The sequence below is a fragment of the Chiloscyllium plagiosum genome, unplaced genomic scaffold (assembly GCF_037043375.1).
Source record: "Chiloscyllium plagiosum isolate Xiang-an unplaced genomic scaffold, Cpla_swu_hap1 HiC_scaffold_10, whole genome shotgun sequence".
NCBI classification, from domain to species: Eukaryota; Metazoa; Chordata; class Chondrichthyes; order Orectolobiformes; family Hemiscylliidae; genus Chiloscyllium; species Chiloscyllium plagiosum.
Genome location: NW_028270148.1, coordinates 8,407,280 through 8,424,706, shown reverse-complemented (window position 1 = coordinate 8,424,706; position 17,427 = coordinate 8,407,280). Strand labels below are relative to the sequence as shown.

General features: G+C 44.7%; 1 protein-coding gene across 8 annotated transcripts in view; it reads left to right on the top strand.

The window, feature by feature from the left end:
* Positions 1-207: 207 nt before the first annotated feature.
* The window catches only part of LOC148148903 (uncharacterized), a 56,533-nt gene continuing 39,313 nt past the window's right edge, over positions 208-17,427 (top strand). For 4 of the 8 annotated variants that reach the window (XM_087991100.1, XM_087991099.1, XM_087991098.1 and 1 more), the window contains exon 1: positions 7,844-8,035. The gene's annotated coding sequence lies outside the window, so the exon portion shown is untranslated. Of the gene's footprint in view, positions 299-7,841; positions 8,036-17,427 lie in introns of those variants that run through there. The other 4 variants (XR_015758346.1, XM_087991106.1, XM_087991104.1 and 1 more) reach the window with 3 other exon arrangements.

The following is a 17,427-nucleotide window of genomic DNA, read 5'->3' as shown; positions in this document are numbered from 1 at the left end:
CCTTGAATGTTATGACAGTTCAAATCCACATCCACAGCCTGGAATTATATCTAATTTGGTGATTTCTGACCAAGGCAATAAAGAATGGTGAATAAATATTGCTGTGGCCAGTAATGCCAACATCTCATACAAAGGAATATAAAAAATCAAAAAAGGTCATTGATGCCATGTTTCTTTCCTCCAGGAAATTCGTGAACCAGATTAAGGAATGGGGAGTGGAGTAGATGACAATTGATGAGAGTTTCATCATTCAATTCCAGAATTTATGAAACAAATTTAAATTCTGCCAGCTACCTTGGTGAGTATTGAACCAGTCTCCCCAGAGGATTAGCGCGAGTCTCCACAGTCATCAGTCTCGTGACTTTACCATTATGCCTTCATTTCCACATTAGTCACACAATATGGGAGATATAAAGACAACAGCTTGCTGAGCCAGTATACTGCTGACACGCCATCCAGGAGTCTGGAATGCCCTAGATAAATTGCCAGACTGGATTATGTGTCATGGATCAGGGTTTAAGAAGATAAACATGATTAATAATTTGTAATTCTTCTGATGGTTTACAGATGAATTACAAAATGTTCAATTTGTTTTACAAAGGCACTCTAATGTAAACAGGTTCTTCATTCAGTCCCTCAAGTTTGTCCCAAGTGTAGTGATTATAACAAGGTCAGCGAGTTGGATAACATAGGGTCTGAGTTCCCTGACTGGGGCTGTTAATTAGGGAGGCAATAGCTGAGTGATATTATCATTGGACTTTTTTTTTATAGATACTTTTATTGAAAAAAGAAAACTTTTTAAAGTTTTTTTTTACAAAATTACAAAAGTAATACAAGTATAAACACCAATATAAGGTTAAATAAATAAGACAATAAAATTTTAAAATAACCGAAATGACAAACAAGAAAAAGGTGAAAAACCCAATAAACTACTGATCTATCCTACAAACAACCAAAACATATAATAGGATATCATACATTACCCTGAGGGTGAAGGCACCTCCACACATCTACTAGCCCTAGCTCTTTATTCAGATCTGCCAATTGTCTAGACCTAAGAGATATACCCAAAGTGCTCTTAGGCATCCTATCTATCTCTGGGTCCATAATGCAGTTAAAATCTCCTCCTATAATTGTACGGTGGGCCCCAAAAGCCATCAACTTAGAAAAGGCTTCTGTTACAAATTTAAAGGGGTGTGCTGGGGGCAATAAAGATTCAAAATTCCATATTCTTCCCCATGTATTAGGGCTTTGATCAATATGTATCGTCCAGACTCAAGAACCCCACCCAAGATACTTTGAATAAAAACCAGAGAAAATTCACAAATGAGAGAAATCTTTAAAACATTTTACACCAACACAATTAAAAACTATTCCTAAGTGCAAAGAAAAACACAGAACATATTTGAAGGGAGAATTTCCCCCTTGCTCCCAGAGGGCATGTCTACCTGGCAATAACCTCACCATAACCTCTTCGAACTCAGGCCCTGCCCTTGGCCCAGGTGTTCTCGAATGGAGTAGACAAAGTTAAAAGTGAGTGACCCATTCCCTCCCCCAACCACACCTAGATGCATTGAACAAGGGTAATACAAAATATAACTATATAAAACTACAAAGTTACAATCCCCGCAAGTATTAGGTGACTGAGTAAAATGACAAAGAAGAAAACCCCGCACTAAAGACAGGTAAAACAGAACAAACCACCTCCCCCCCACCCCACACACACACACACACACACACACAAATCGAATAGGCCGCACAGCCTGTAAAAAAAGAAACAAAAGAGAGAGTAAAGAACAAGCCCCCACCCCCCCATCCCCAGGAAAGACAAAAAGGGAAAAGAAATAAAGAAGGAAATAAGGATAGACAGGGGGAGGCAAAATAAAATTGTTATCCGTACGGTTTAAGTCCCACAGTCTATTTAGGAGAGTCCTAGAATTCTTTAGCTTTGTCCGGTGATCCAAAGTTATACACAATCCATTGTGGCTGAAGCGCAGCGTTGCTGGGTAACGCATAGAGTATGGAATATTTAGGTCTTTTAAATGTAACTTCATCTCTTCGATTGCCCTCCTCTTGCGGAGCACAGTTGGAGAAAAATCCTGAAATAACATTATCCTGGAACTCTTTTGTATCATGGCCTGGGGGACCGTCCCAATGACTCTGGAGGCTTCCAGAAGCATTTGTTTAGCTCTATAACATTGGAGCCAGAATAGAACTGGGTGGAGACGCTGGTCCGACCCTGGCCTGCATATAGCAACCCGGTGGGCCCACACCTCCTGCACCTAGCCCTGATCCCAACTCCAACTTTAATATTTGAGGGAGCCATTGTTCCATAAAGACTGTGAGCTGGCCTTCCTCTTCCCATTCGGGAAGCTCCAGCAACCGAGTATTTTTTTCGATGGTCCCGATTGTCGAGGTCGTCGATGTTCTCCTCCAGGGTCTGGATTCGCTGCTCGAGAGCCCGGACCTGACCCATGGACGACTCGGCAGCTGACTCCGAGGCCGCAGCCCTGGCTCCGCCACTCTGACGCGCTGTTCAATTTTTGGATTTCTTGGTCATGCTTCTGCAGTACGACTGAGAACAACTCCCACCAGGACTTGGATTCTTCAATGAAGCCGTTGATCTTTTCCTGGAGTTTGTTGATCCCGGAGATCAGGCCCACCTCTGCAGGTAACTCCCCTGAGGCGGCCGCGGACGTCTCTGCTGCTGTGGGGGTGGGGTGGGGGAGGGGTCCCTGTCTGTTGCGAACTGTGGGAATGTTTGCCCTGAGTCATTTTAAAAACAACACCAAACTGTCCAAGTTTGATGTACAATGACTCACTGTGCTGGGCAAAAGCTATCTAAAATGATTTAAAGGGTGTGGTGAAGACGGGTACCCCACTTTGCCTGAGTCTTAGGGAGAACACTACACACTCAGTCTTGCTGGGTCACTGCCGTCTTGAATCCCCCCATCACTGGACTTTTAATCCAGAGATCCAGATAATGTCTGGGGGCTTGAGTTTGAATCCTTCCATGGCAGGTGGTATAATTTGAATTCAATAAATATCTGGCATTAAGGTTCTAATGACCATTAATCTATTGTCGATTGCTGGAAAAAAACATTTGGTTCACTAATGTCCTTTAGCGAAGGAAACTGCCGCTCATACCTGTTCTTGCCTGCATGTGACTCCAGACCTACAGCAATGGGGTTGACTTTTAACTTTCCTCTGGGCAATTAGGGATGAGCAATAAATGCTGCCTAGCCAGCGACTCCCTCATCCCGTGAATAAATAAAGAAAAATAAATCTGATCCAATCAAGGAGCCCTAGCTGACAGATAAAACCAGGAGCATCAGACAGTCCAACACTCTGAGAGCTGGCTCTGAGCGAGTTGGATCAGTGTCAAGGGCGTTCCATATGTAAATGAAGGGTGACTAGGTGACGTGTCACCAGCCTCTGTGGATTTATTTCTGCAATATTTAATTTAATCACAACTAATTTGTACCCTAACCCCACTTACTTGCATTGGTTCCCCAGGTACTCATACACAATAAAAATATTAATAAGACAAGAACACAGTGGCTCAGGTGATACGGTGGCTCAGTGATTAGCACTGCTGCGTCACTGCGCCAGGGAACCAGCTTTGATTCCAGCCTCGGGCAACTGTCTGCTTGGAGTTTGCACATTTTCCCTCTGCCTGTGGGGGTTTCCTCTGGGTGCTCTGGTTTCCTCCCACAGTGCGTGGGTTAGGTGAATTGGTCAAGCTAAATTTCCCAAAGTGTTCAGGGATGTGTCGGCTAGGTTCGGGGAATGAGTCTGGGTGAGATACTCCTTGGAGGGTCAGTGTGGACTTGTTGGGCCAACTGGCCAGTTTCCACACTATAGGCATTCTATTCTATTTTATTCTAACACTGTGGAGGAATTTCTTCTCTCTGATGGTTGGAAATATTTGGAAGTCCTTGCCACAGAGAGCTGTGGGGGCACAGTCCTTGTGCCTGTGTAAGGTTGAGTTTAATAGATTTTTGATAAGTCAGGGAACCAAGAGTTATAAGGACAGAGCAGGAAAGTAGGTATGATGATTGTTGGATCAGCCAAGATCCTATTGAGTAGCCTCGAGGGGCTGAATGGGGTATTCCTATTTTTGACAGTCTTATGGTCTTATTGTATGCTTTGTTAACTGCTGTCTCCACCCATCTCCGCCCCCACCTTGATCTCCGCACCCACGTCGATCTCCGCCCCCACGACCAACTCCGTCCCCACGACCAACTCCACCCCCACGACTAACTCTGCCCCCATGCCTAACTCCGCACCCAACTCCCAGCTCCAGCCCCACACCAGGTCGTAGCTCCCAGCCCTGCTGTATTTTCACCATCCCTCGAGACCTCCCCCTCTCTGAGGATGAACAATCAGTCTTCAGCAGAGGTCTCACCATCATCCCCCGATGCTCCCGGATCAATGGGTTCGACACGCGGCTCGACATCGAGCATTTTTTCCGCTGCCTTCGCCTCCGTGCCTACTTCTTCAACCAGGACTCTCGCCCACCCTCGGATGACCCCTTCTCCCCCTCCAACACACCCCATCCACCTGGACACCCCGTGCTGGCCTCTTACCCGCCCTCAATCTCTTCATATCCAACTGCCGCCACGACATTGACCGCCTCAACCTGTCCACCCCTTTCACCCACTCCAACCTCTCACCCTCACAACATGCAGCCCTCCACTCTCTCTGCTCCAACCCCAACCTCACCATCAAACCGGTAGACAAGGGAGGTGCAGTTTGGCGCACCGATCTTTACACCGCTGAGGCTAAACGCCAACTCGCGGACACCTCCTCCTACTGCCCCCTTGAACTTGACCCCACCTACCACTACCAAACCATCACCTCCCAGACCATCCATAACCTCATCACGTCAGGAGATCTCCCATCCACCGCCTCCAACCTCATAGCGCCACAACCCCGCACCGCCCATTTCTACATCCTGCCCAAAATCCACAAACCCGACTGCCCCGGCCGACCCATTGTGTCAGCCTGCTCTTGCCCCACTGAACACATCTCTGCATACCTCGACACTGTCCTGTCCCCCTTAGTCCAAGAACTCCCCACCTACGTTCGGGACACCACCCACGCCCTCCACCTCCTCCATAATTTTCCCGGCCCCCAACGCTTTATCTTCACAATGGGACATCTACTCCCTATACACTTCCATCCCCCCATCACGAAGGCCTCCAAGCCCTCCTCTTCTTCCTCTCCCGCCGACCCAACCAGTACCCTTCCACTGATACCCTCCTTCGACTGACTGAACTGGTCCTCACTCTTAAAAACTTCTCCTTCCAATCCTCCCACTTCCTCCAAACCAAAGGAGTAGCCGTGGGCACCCGCATGGGCCCCAGCTATGCCTGCCTCTTCATCGGATATATGGAACAGTCCATCTTCTGCAGCTACACTGGCACCACCCCCCACCTTTTCCTCTGGTACATCGATGATTGTATTGGCGCTACCTCGTTCTCCCACGAGGAGGTTGAACAGTTCATCCACTTTACTAACACCTTCCACCCCGACCTCAAATTTACCCAGACCGTCTCAGACTCCTCCCTCCCCTTCCTAGACCTCTCCATTTCTATCTCAGGCGACCGACTCAACACAAACATTTACTACAAACCGACCAACTCCCACAGCTACATAGATTGCACCTCCTCTGACCCTGCCCCCTGTAAAAACGCCATCTCATATTCCCAATTCCTTTCCCTCCGCCGCATCTGCTCCCAGGAGGACCAATTCCAATACCGAACAACTGAAATGGCCTCCTTCTTCAAAGACTGCAATTTCCCCTCCGACTTGGTTGACGATGCTCTCCACCACATCTCCTCCACTTCCCGCACCTCCGCCCTTGAACACTGCCCCTCCAATCGCCACCAGGACAGAACCCCACTGGTCCTCACCTTCCACTCCACCAACCTCCGGATACATCGTATCATCCTCCATCATTTCCGCCACCTCCAAACAGACCCCACCACTAGGGATATATTTCCATCCCCACCCCTATCAGCATTCTGGAGTGACCACTCCCTCCGCGACTCCCTCGTCAGGTCCACACCCCCCACCAACCCAACCTCCACTCCCGGCACCTTCCCCTGCAACCGCAAGAAGTACAAAACTTGCGCCCACACCTCCCCTCTCACCTCACTCCAAGGCCCCAGTGGATCCTTCCATATCCGGCGCAAATTCACCTGCACCTCCATACACATCATTTACTGTATCCACTGCAACCGATGTGGTCTCCTCTACATTGGGGAGACAGGCCGCCTATTTGCGGAACGTTTCAGGGAACACCTCCGGGACACCCGCACCAACGAACCCAACCGCCCCGTGGCTGAACATTTTAACTCCCCCTCCCACTCTGCCAAGGACATGCCGGTCCTTGGCCTCCTCCATCGCCAGACCCTGACCACACGACGCCTGGAGGAAGAGCCTCATCTTCCGCCTAGGAACCCTCCAACTACACAGGATGAATGTAGATTTCTCCAGCTTCCTTATTTCCCCTTCCCCCACCTTATCACATTCCCAACCCCCGGATTCAGCACCGCCCTCTTGGCCTGCGATCTTCTTCCCGACCTCTCCGCCCCCATCCCCTCTCCGGCCTATCACCCTCACCCTCACCTCCTTCCATCTATCGTATTCCCAGTGCCCCTCCCCCCAAATTCCCTCCCCTCTACCTTTTATCTCAGCCCGCTTGGCACACCAGCCTCATTCCTGAAGAAGGGCTTATGCCCGAAACGTCGATTCTTCTGCTCCTCGGATGCTGCCTGGCCTGCTGTGTTTTTCCAGCACCACATTTTCCAACTCTGGTCTCCAGCATCTGCAGTCCTCACTTTCTCCTAGTTGATCTACCCATCCTGTCGTCTTCAATGATCTGTGCACATACCCACTCAGGTTCCTCTGCTCCTGTACGCCTTTAGAATGGTAACCCTTGTTTTAAATTCTTTCAATGCTCTTCTGGACACCTATCTTCCCAATCCACCAACTTGTCAATATTCCTTTGGAGTTCCCCACAGTCCTCCTCACAGTTGCAATCCTTCTAAGTTTAGTTTCATCTGAAAGTTTTGAAACAGCCCCCAGCACACCAAGTTCCAGATCATTAATATACCGATCGGGAAAAACAAGAGCCCAGTATAGAGCCCTGAGGAACGCCATGACAAATCTTCCTCCAACTCAAAAAGTATCCATTGAAAGTTCACAGATTTCTATGAGAAGCAGGCCTTTCAGCCCATTCTAACCATTCCAGCCCATTGAAAGAGATTATGCCATTCGTCTCAATCTCCGGTTCATTCCACCTAACCCTGCAAACCTGGTAAAACTCAGCAGAAACTAAAAATTCAATCACAGGATTGGAAATTTTTCAGTTTCAAAGCAAATATTTGGAGTTAATTAATTAATTGCAATTTCATTTTTTAAAAATGCTTTCAGCTCTTGCTATTCTGATTTGAAAACACTGCTCCTGTCCCCAAGGTTATCCTCTCATAGAGGTCGAGGTCATTTTCCAGTCCTTCACTCAAGCTGTTAATTGATATTAATAGATTCATTCAAAAGCAGAATAATCATGGACATTTATCATACCCACCCAGAGCAAACAAGTGCCCTAACGGTTTTTTCCAATATGTGCAGAGAATGATATTTGACTGCAATATCTTTCTCTCTGCAGCCCCTTCCCTTGTGTCTTTCAGTTCAATAATTTCAATTAGAGGAAATGATAGCAAGGAAATAGCAACATTCTTTCAGCCCAGTGTTTAACACTGATAAGGGCAGCAGTTACTAATTTCAGTACAAAAGCAGGAAGACCACTGCAGCAGAGTTTCCATTCCAACAAACAGTCCAATTTTATTTTTTGAGCGAATAAGGAAAACTTCTTTTTCCTCACTGAGAGGTAACTTTGTTCAGTTTGTCTGGTGAGCTGACACCTCACAGTGTCTGGTTTTCACTGGCTCCACTGAACTGATCATGGATGTCAATAGGACTGCGAATTATTCAGTGAGTTACTCGTTACCTGACAGATTTCTTGGTAAGTTGCACACAAATTATCTGCTGGGATTGGAACTGATTGTTTTGCTGTTGTAAAGTGTTAATTTAGGAATATCAGCGGGTTTGAGGAGCTCTCCAGTTCACTCTCGATTTTTCTTTCCTCATTTTTTTCTCCACTTCACACTGTGTGAGAGATTCTCCACCTCTATTTGGTTTATCTCTTTCATATATTTGTCCAGATATCATTTTCTTCCCTTTTCTCTCTCTATTTCTTACACATGTTCTCTGTTACTTTACAACTGCCTTTTCCAATTAATTCTACTCCATTGTACTCTCTTAATTACTCTGCCTCACTCCCTCATAGCCCAATACCCTAAGTTTGCTCCGTTTTCAGGTACTGGTCACTCTGCGCCTTTCCATTCATTATACTGTCTCCCACACTCTTTTTCTCAGCCATTCTATGTTGCTTCTCTTTGTACTTCCATATCCATTGTTTTCATTTTTGCCCATCTCTGACTTATGTTGCACAGAGAACACTTGAAGAGATGATTAATCACTTAGAGTGTACTCTGACCATCCAGCAGGTAGACAGAAGACTGGAAGAAATAGGAACAGAAGCAGACAGTTCAGTCCATCATGCCTGCTCTGGCATTCAATGGGATTCTGGCTGATCCAACATTTCTTATGTCCCCTTTCCTGTCCTTTCCTCATATTCTTTGATTCCCATATTGATCAAGAACTTATCTAGCTCAGCTTTAAGTAAATAGAAAGTCTCTGCCTCCACAGCACTCTGGGCCAAAAGATGCACAACCATCTGAGAGAAGAAAATTCCTCCTCATCTTGATCTTAAATTGGTGCTCCTTTATTCTGAGATGATGCCTTTTCCTCCTAGACTCTACTATGAGGAAAAGCATCCATTCAGTATTTACCCTATCAAGTCACTTACATGTTTCAATGAGATCACTTCTGCTCACAAGACAATCCCTCCATACCGGGAGTCATCTGAGTGAACCTTCTCTGAACTGCCTCTGACGAAATAATATTTCCCTAAATAAGGGGATCAAAACTGCTTAGAATACTCCAGATGTGGTCTCGCCAGCATGTTGCACAGTTGTACAGCACCTTACTGTAAGTTTTCCCTACTCTTATACGCAACTCCCTTGAAATTCGGGCCAACATTCCATGAACCTTCCTGATTTCTGTTGTACCTACCTGCTAGCTATCTTTATTTCGTGCACAAGTATCTCCCAGGTCAGAAATCAGTTTTTCCAGTCTTGAATATCCTGTGTTCCAAACCTCGCTTGTATATTTCCATGTTTCTCCCTCAGTCTCTCTACGATGGAATGTGTCACTCATGACTTTATCTTTCCGTTCCATTCCTGTTAATCTCTCTGAATTAAAGCTCTTGCTCTTCTGAGCAATAAATGATTTAGAAATGCATCATGCACTTCTTAAGTCACACATTCAAGAAAACGTTCTTGGAAAGAGAAAGTTTTATTTGATAGCTTTTGCGTCTGACTGGATTTAAAACCAAAACAAAGCAGGCTGTTCAATCCAACTTTCATTTAAACTCCACTTTTAGATGCAGCTTCCACATATTTGACTGTCCTTTTCAGTTTGATTCATAAACCCACTCTCCAGCTTTGCTCTTTCTTTGTGAAACAAATTCCCTGCCCAGAATCTCCCAAGTTGAGGGTTGAGAATGCCAGTGCAAAGCTACAAAACCCTGAGCTGGTTTAACAGTCGTCATTCTCTCAATTGGTTCAGATTGGGACTTCTGCCCATCTTCGAGGAAGCCCCACCTCCAGGAAAGTTGCAGGTCAATTAGATGACTAGCAGACCTCCAGTCCCAGCAAAGCCATTAGAAACCCATGGATAGGAAGCAGCTGTCGCCCTGAGTTGAAGGGTCAGTAACAAGGGGCCATTATTTCATGGATTAAGGACAGGACATTTAGAGGGAATTTGAGGAAAGGTCTTTTTTCACCTGGGGGTGATGGGGGCACAGACTGGGGGGACTGTTGAGGCAAGAAACCTCACCAACTTGAAAAGTGAATCTCTAATGAGCACTTGAAAGGCCATAACATTCAAGGCTATGGGTCAAGTGTTAGAAAATGAGATTCGTATGGACAGGTTAGCACAAACCCATTGATTTGAAGGGCAGCTTCTGTGGTGGTTGACTCAATGCAGCTTCATTGATGGATTTGATACCTAGATGTACATGGAAGGGGTTTCATTAGAGCCAGGCCAACAGGTCCCAATGTGTGGGATGGAAGTTGCTGCAAGTGGGAGGACAGTGTCGACTGCATGCCGCAAGCAGGTGGGGAAGCCAAGTCCTGGGGCACATTCATTTGACACAGAGAGCTGTAGGGACCAATCACCAAACCACAACCAAGTCATTAGAGTTCACCTTATTGTTTTGTTCCATGAGTGTTGATGAAATACTACCAGAGCAGGAGGTTGCTCTTGTGTGTCACTGGTTGACCACTTAGGGACTCAAGACCACAATTGACCCATTGAAAGGACAGATACAATTCCTATGGCAGCAAGATAGGTATAGTGTAATAAAAGTCTAGTAAGGGAAGGATATACACACAGTGAGTGGTAGATCCCTGGGGAGTACTGAGGAATAAAGGGACCTTGGTGCACAAGTCCATAGATCCCTGAAGATGTCAGCTCAGGTAGACAGGGTGGGGAAGAAGGCATATGGGATGCCTGCCTTCATCAGTTTGGATGTAGAATCTAGGAACAAGAAAGTCATATTACAACTTTCCAAAATATTGGTTAGACCACAGATGGAATATATGTGGAAGGCACAGATGGAATATTGTGTGTGGTTCTGGACACTAACAGAAGGATGTGATTATATTGGACAGGGTGCAGAGAAGATTCACCAGGATGTGGCCTGAGATGAAAAGTGTCCGTTGTAAGGAGAGATTGGATAGGATAGGTTTGCTTTCCTTGGAGCAGAGGACGCTAAGGGAGAATCTGATTGAAGTGTACAAAAGCTATAGATTGAATAGAGCATGAGAATATTTTCCCCATGGCAGACATGTCTAAGACCAGAGGGTACAAAAGGACTGGATGGGGTGTAAGTGGCTTATGGGAGGTTTGAGTAAAATAATTTGATCCAAATGTCGATAGATCTGTGGAGCACACTGCCTGAGAGTGTGTTGAAGGTAGGGATTCTTAAAACATTGAAGAAACATCTGGATGTGTACTTTAAATTCTGGGGCACAGTAGGCTGTAGAGCGAATGCAGGTAAATGGGATTAGTGTAGTTTGATGTTTGCAGGTTGGCATAGACATTGTGGACTGAAGGGCCTGTTTCCATGTTGTTTGACTCTATGGCTCACTAAAGAATTGTAACTCAAAGCTACCTGAATTTATGCCTGATTGAGATTCAGTAACCCTTTCTTGAGAGGTGTGAGCAAGAATTCCTCCAAGAGCTGTTCTCCCACAGGCCTCAATCCTTAAATATTTAATGACATTTCTTAAAGGGGACACACCCTTTATCATGATCATCTATCAAATTTGCGTCAACAATATATTCTGTCATCACAGAATTGTCATATGCGTGTGGATCTAACCAGACTCTGTCTCTCCGTGCCCTGACCAACCATCAGTCTCCACCAACCCCTTTCTAATAGGAAGACAGTTGACCTTTAACATCGCAAACAATTAGCAAGGAAGGAACCAGATGGTTTGGGAACACATATGACTAACAACATGCTTACCTGAAAGTAAGCAGAAGAATTTAATTCAGGAAACCAGAGCACACAGATTCATCTACACTTGGAACTTATTTTGTTTTACAAGCTGCAAAATCCACCTTCTCAAGTTCTTGTAATTCAAACAAGGACTCCTCCCTCCTAAACAAAATGAAACAGGCTGTGTTAACCCTGTAACATTTTTCTCACATGCTTTTGACAACAGGCATAAAAATAATTGGTTTTAATCCAGAGAATATTTGGGACAAGGACCACCCTAGTTTCTTCCTCCAGTCACTTGAGCACATTACTCAACGTAACACTTGGACAGTACTGAGGGAGTGGCAGAGAAGTTTATGTCTGTCTTCACAGAGGGACATACTAGAAATCTCCCAGAGTTTTCGATACAAGAGACTATCTAAATAACTTCACAGAGGCCAGTATCTGTCAGTAAGGTGCCCTTTATTAACACAAGAATAGTCCTTGATATCAATGCTGGCTCATTCAGCATCAATTACTAAAGTGTCAGCATCTCTGATATTCACCTTTTTATCCGTCAGTCAGGACTCCCTGATTGGACCAGATTAATAGCCCAATCAGGGAACTCATATTCTATGAGGTTCAGCTGGCTGACCTTGTTAAAATAACTACATTAATGAGAATAGGGAATGAAATAAGTTAGTTTAAAAAATGGTTATTGGGAAATGAATGGGAATGAAGGTTGATCAGTTCCCAGATCCCAATGATCTACATTTCAGAATGTTGAAGGAGTTGGCGTTAGATACATTGGTGGTCATCTTTCGAAATTATGTATATTTGGGAAAAAATACCTCCAGATGGGAAGGTTAAAAACTTAACCCCACTATTTAAGAAAGGAAAGAGAAACAATAAGAATTAGACCTGTTAGTCTGATGTCAGCAGTAGAGAAATGACTCAAATCTCTTATTGTGATAACTGAACATCTAAAAAATAATTATCTGACTGGACAAAGTCAATATCCACTGGGATGTTGGAGAAACTCAGAAGATCTGGAAACTTCTGTGAACAGAAAGCACAGTTAGTATTTGTGAAGAAGGATTATTGAACATGAAACACTAGCTCAATTTCTCTTACACAGATACTGCTAGACCGGTTGAGTCTCTCCAGCAAATGTCTTTGTTTCCAATCCCCGACATCTGCAGTTCTCTCTTTCATTCTCCAGGATGTTGCCTGGGATGGAGAATCTCAGCTATAAAGAGAAATGGGATTATTTCTTTCAAACAAAAAAAAGTGAAGAAGCCTGATAGAGGTGTATAACATTATGAGGGGCATAGACAGGGTGCAGAGGAAGCAGCTGTTACCTTCAGCTGTAATAATAATGGGGCATAACAAATTTAAGGACAGGAGATTTTGAGAAAATTTGAATCAAAATTTTGGCATCCAAAGGGTGGGGGTCTGGAATGCACTAGGGACAAATATGGGGGAAGGAGAAATAGAGGCAGGAAACCTCACCTTTAAAAAGTACAGTACATGGATGAACTTTTAAATGTCATAACAGTCAAGACTAAGGGCTGGAAAGTGAGATTAGTGTAGATAGGCCAGTCCATTACACTATAAGAAATAGAAACAGAATTAGTCCATTTAGCCTATTTAGTCTGTTCCACCATTTGATCATGGCTGATATGTTCCTCAATCCCATTAATTTGCCTTTCTCCCAGCTCTTGATCTGCTTACCAATCAAGAACCTATCTATCTCTGTCTTAAGTACACTCAATCTCCACAGCCTTCTGCAGCAATAAGTTCCACAGAGTCATCATCTCTGGCTGAAGAAATTCGTCGCCATCTGAGTTCAAAAGAGTCATCCCTTCATTCTGAGGCTGTGCCTGAGGTCCTAGTCTCTCCTTTTGGTGGAAACATCTTCTCTACATCCAATCTATGCAGGCCTCTCATTATCCTGTAAGTTTCAATAAGGTTCCCCTTTGTCCGTCAAAACTCCAACAAGTACAGACTCAGAGTCCTCAACCATTCCTCATATAACAAACCCTTCATCCCTGCAATCATTATTGTAAATCTCCTCAGTAACCCCGCCAATGCCAGAAAATTGTTCAATAGATACAGGGCCCAAACTACTCATAATATTCCAAATGTGGTCTCACTGGAGCCTTATACACCCCCAGCAGTACATCCCTGCTCTTGTACTCTAGACGTTTTGAAATGAATGCTAACATTGCATTTGCCTTCTGAACCACGAACTGAATCTATATGATAACTTTAAGAGAATCCTGATCTAGGACTCCCAGTTTCCTTTGCACTTCAGTTTTCTGGAGCCCGTCACATTTAGAAAATAGTCTGTGCCTCTATTTCACAGTTGCCCACATTGTATTCCATCTGCCACTCTTTCCCCACTCTCCGAGCCTGTCCAGGTCCTTGTGCAACCTCCCCGCTTTCTCAACTTTATCTCTCCCTCCACCACCATTTGTGTCATCTGAAAACAGAGCAACAATGCCCTCAGTTCCTTTGTCCAGATCATTATGATTAAAAGTCCCCTTTAACCCCATTCTCTGCCTTCTGCCAGTCAGCCAATCCTCTATCCATGCCAATACCTTGCACCTAACATGATGGGCTTTTATCTTATTTACCAATTTCCCGTGCGGCACCTTGTCAAAGTCCTTTCAGAAATCCAAAAAGATCCATTGGCTTTCCTTTGTCTAACTTGCTCGTTACCTCCTCAAAGAATTCTAATGGATTTATCAGACATCATCTCCCCTTGATGAAGCCATGCTGACTCAGCCCTATTTTACAATACACTTCCTACCACTTTGCAAACTCATCCTTAATAATGGACTCGAAAGTTTTACCAATGACCAATATCAGGCTAAGCAGCCTACAGTTTCCTGTTTTCTGTCTCCCCAGACCTGGCCCAGTATTGATCCTGTGATAAATATCCTTAAGACTAATAGTCTGGTCACAATTATTACATTGTTGCTTGTGGGATCTTGCTGTGCGCATGTTGTTGCAATGTAGGAAACTTGGCAGTCAATGACAAGCTGTGCACAAGTACTGAAAACATGACACTGTCTTGGATATCCTGGCGCTACAGAAATGCAAGTCTTTGTTTCCCTTTCGCGATCAGGGTCAGTTCTGAAGCTGATTGTCAGTGTCATGATGGGAGGAAAGCTGGCTATCCCCATCCCACCTCCTCACTCTCAACATCACAGATGTAGCTCAGATTTCCAAATGTGGAATGAGCCCTCTCCAAAATATGATACAAAATCATACAAAGAGCAACATGGCAGGAAACTATCTGTAGGGATCAAAGTTAAAAATCACACAACACCAGGTTACAGTCCAACAGGTTTAATTGGAAGCACACAAACTTTCGGAGCAACGCTCCTTCATCAGGTGAGTGTGGAGGGCTCGATCGTAACACAGAATTTATAGCAAAAATTTGCAGTGTGATGTAACTGAAATTATACATTGAAGAATTGATTGTCTGTTAAGCCTGTTAAGATTGTCTGTTAAGACAATCAATTCTTCAATGTATAATTTTAACTTTGTACACCCCAGTCCAACACCGGCATCTCCGAATCATGTAGGGATCACGGTTTGGTGGAGAGACTACAAGGCAGCATTATATAAACAAGAAACAGGGTGTATACAGCAATTTGTTCAGCACCAGAGAGAAATGATTGTTCCATTCTTTACTCTCACAAGTGTTATGTTACTCAGGGGTGATGGGGTCATGTATTAGACGTTGGCTCAGAGACTAGGGTTACTCGTCCCAGTAACATAGGTCGACTGACTGCTTGTTTCCTCATCAAGTATTTGGCTCAGTTAAAAGAAACCTTTGCTACCAGTCTAAAGGCTATGGATTTACTTGCTGCTGACAAGAATGGATACCTGTAATCAAGTTTCACACAGTACTGGGGCAATGTACTGCTGCTGAAATGACACCTGAGATGTCAAGCCAAGCTAGCTCCTCTGTGTTCACTACCCTCTCATTTGACAAATAGCTGAAAGCTTCCCTGTGGTGTTCTCATCAAATGTGCCTTCCTCATCTAATCAGAAACCAGATGATCTCATGATTCATGGATAGCTGTGAGACCTTGATGTTGACAAAATGCCTGCTGAGTTTCTCTACATGTAATGATAACAATTCACCACATTTGAAAGTTTCTAACGTGGATTAATCTCTCTTTATTAAAGCTCATAACCCATTGTAACTTTGCTTATGGACATAAAGCAGACTTCAGTCACCAAAACCTTCATTGAACTATGCACACACAGAAAAAGGAGTGACCCCCGCGTGGTTGGAGCAAGTCCTTTGACACACTGAATGTCAGATGTCACTTCCTGTGATGTCATTCATAATGTGATTGACAGCTGATACCTTATATAACAACACCAGTCATGGGGTTAGAGAAAAGCATCAGGAATCCAGTGTGTTGTTTGTAAAGTGCCTTACATCCAAGGACCTGAAAACTAGCAGAAGGAACAATCCTTGAGTCTGAATGGGTAGGCCCGAGAGCGGACTGATTTAGGGTCTCAGACCTTGGTGTGGCACAGTAAAGTTGACTGGTCATCTCATTGGTGAAGAAGCTTCTCCCAGACATTGTTCTTTCTCCACACCGCACCCTACCATTCTTTACCTGTCCAACCTGTCCATCTTCCTTCCCACTGATCTGCTCCACCCTCTTCTCCAACCTATCTCTTTCACCCTCATCTCCATCTAGGCATCGCATTCCCCGCTACCTACCCCCCCAGTCCCAACCCCCACCCATTTATCTGTCAACTTGGCCCACAAGCATCATTCCTGATGAAGGGCTTATGCCCAAAATGTCGACTCTCCTGCTCCTCGGATGCTGCCTGACCTGCTGTGCTTTTCTAGCACCACACTCTTTGACTCTGATCTCCAGCATCTGCAGTCCTCACTTTTTACCATACTTGTCATGTCAGCTTTCCCCTGCTTTTTTTTCTCATTTCTCCCACTGATTGCACGCCCACTCACATTCAATTACTCCCTGTTCTCCCAATTCTGTGCCCTCGAGATCAAAGACGATTTTATTCCCCACTTGTTGTGGGTCCAGAGGTGACTGAACAGTCCACTGTTTGCACACCCTTTGGCAGATGGAGCAGTGGGTGTTTGCACTAGTCAATGGGATGCTTTGATGTTTGCACACTCCTTCCCTTCTTTATGCAAGGCTTCCATCTGAGTCTACTGAAGACACTTCATGAATGCTTCTTCACCAGTTTGGACCAAAGCTGATGTCACTATTCACACATAAACCAAAACATAGAAATATGTCTTCCTTTGAACTGGGAAGTTAAAATGTACATCATCTGAAAAGTGCGAGATTTTTGTTTAAATTCATTAACAAGATGTGGGCATCGCTGGCTAGGGAAGCGATTATTGTCCATCCTTCATCACCCCAGAGGGCAGTTACAAGTCAACCCCATTACTGTAGTCACACATGGTAATGATGTCAATTTCCATCCCTAAAGAAGCAGATGAGTTTTATCCAACAGTGGTTTTATGATCATTATTGGACTCAAATCCAGACAAAAAAAAACAAAAGAACTACATGTTGGAAATCAAATAAACAGAAATTGCTGGAAAAACTCAACAGGTTTGAGGGTGGCATGGTGGCTCAGTGGTTAGCACCACTGCCTCACAATGCCAGTGACCTGGGTTTGATTCCAGCCTCGGGCATTCTGTCTACGCACATTCTTCGCCGTGTCTGCGTGGG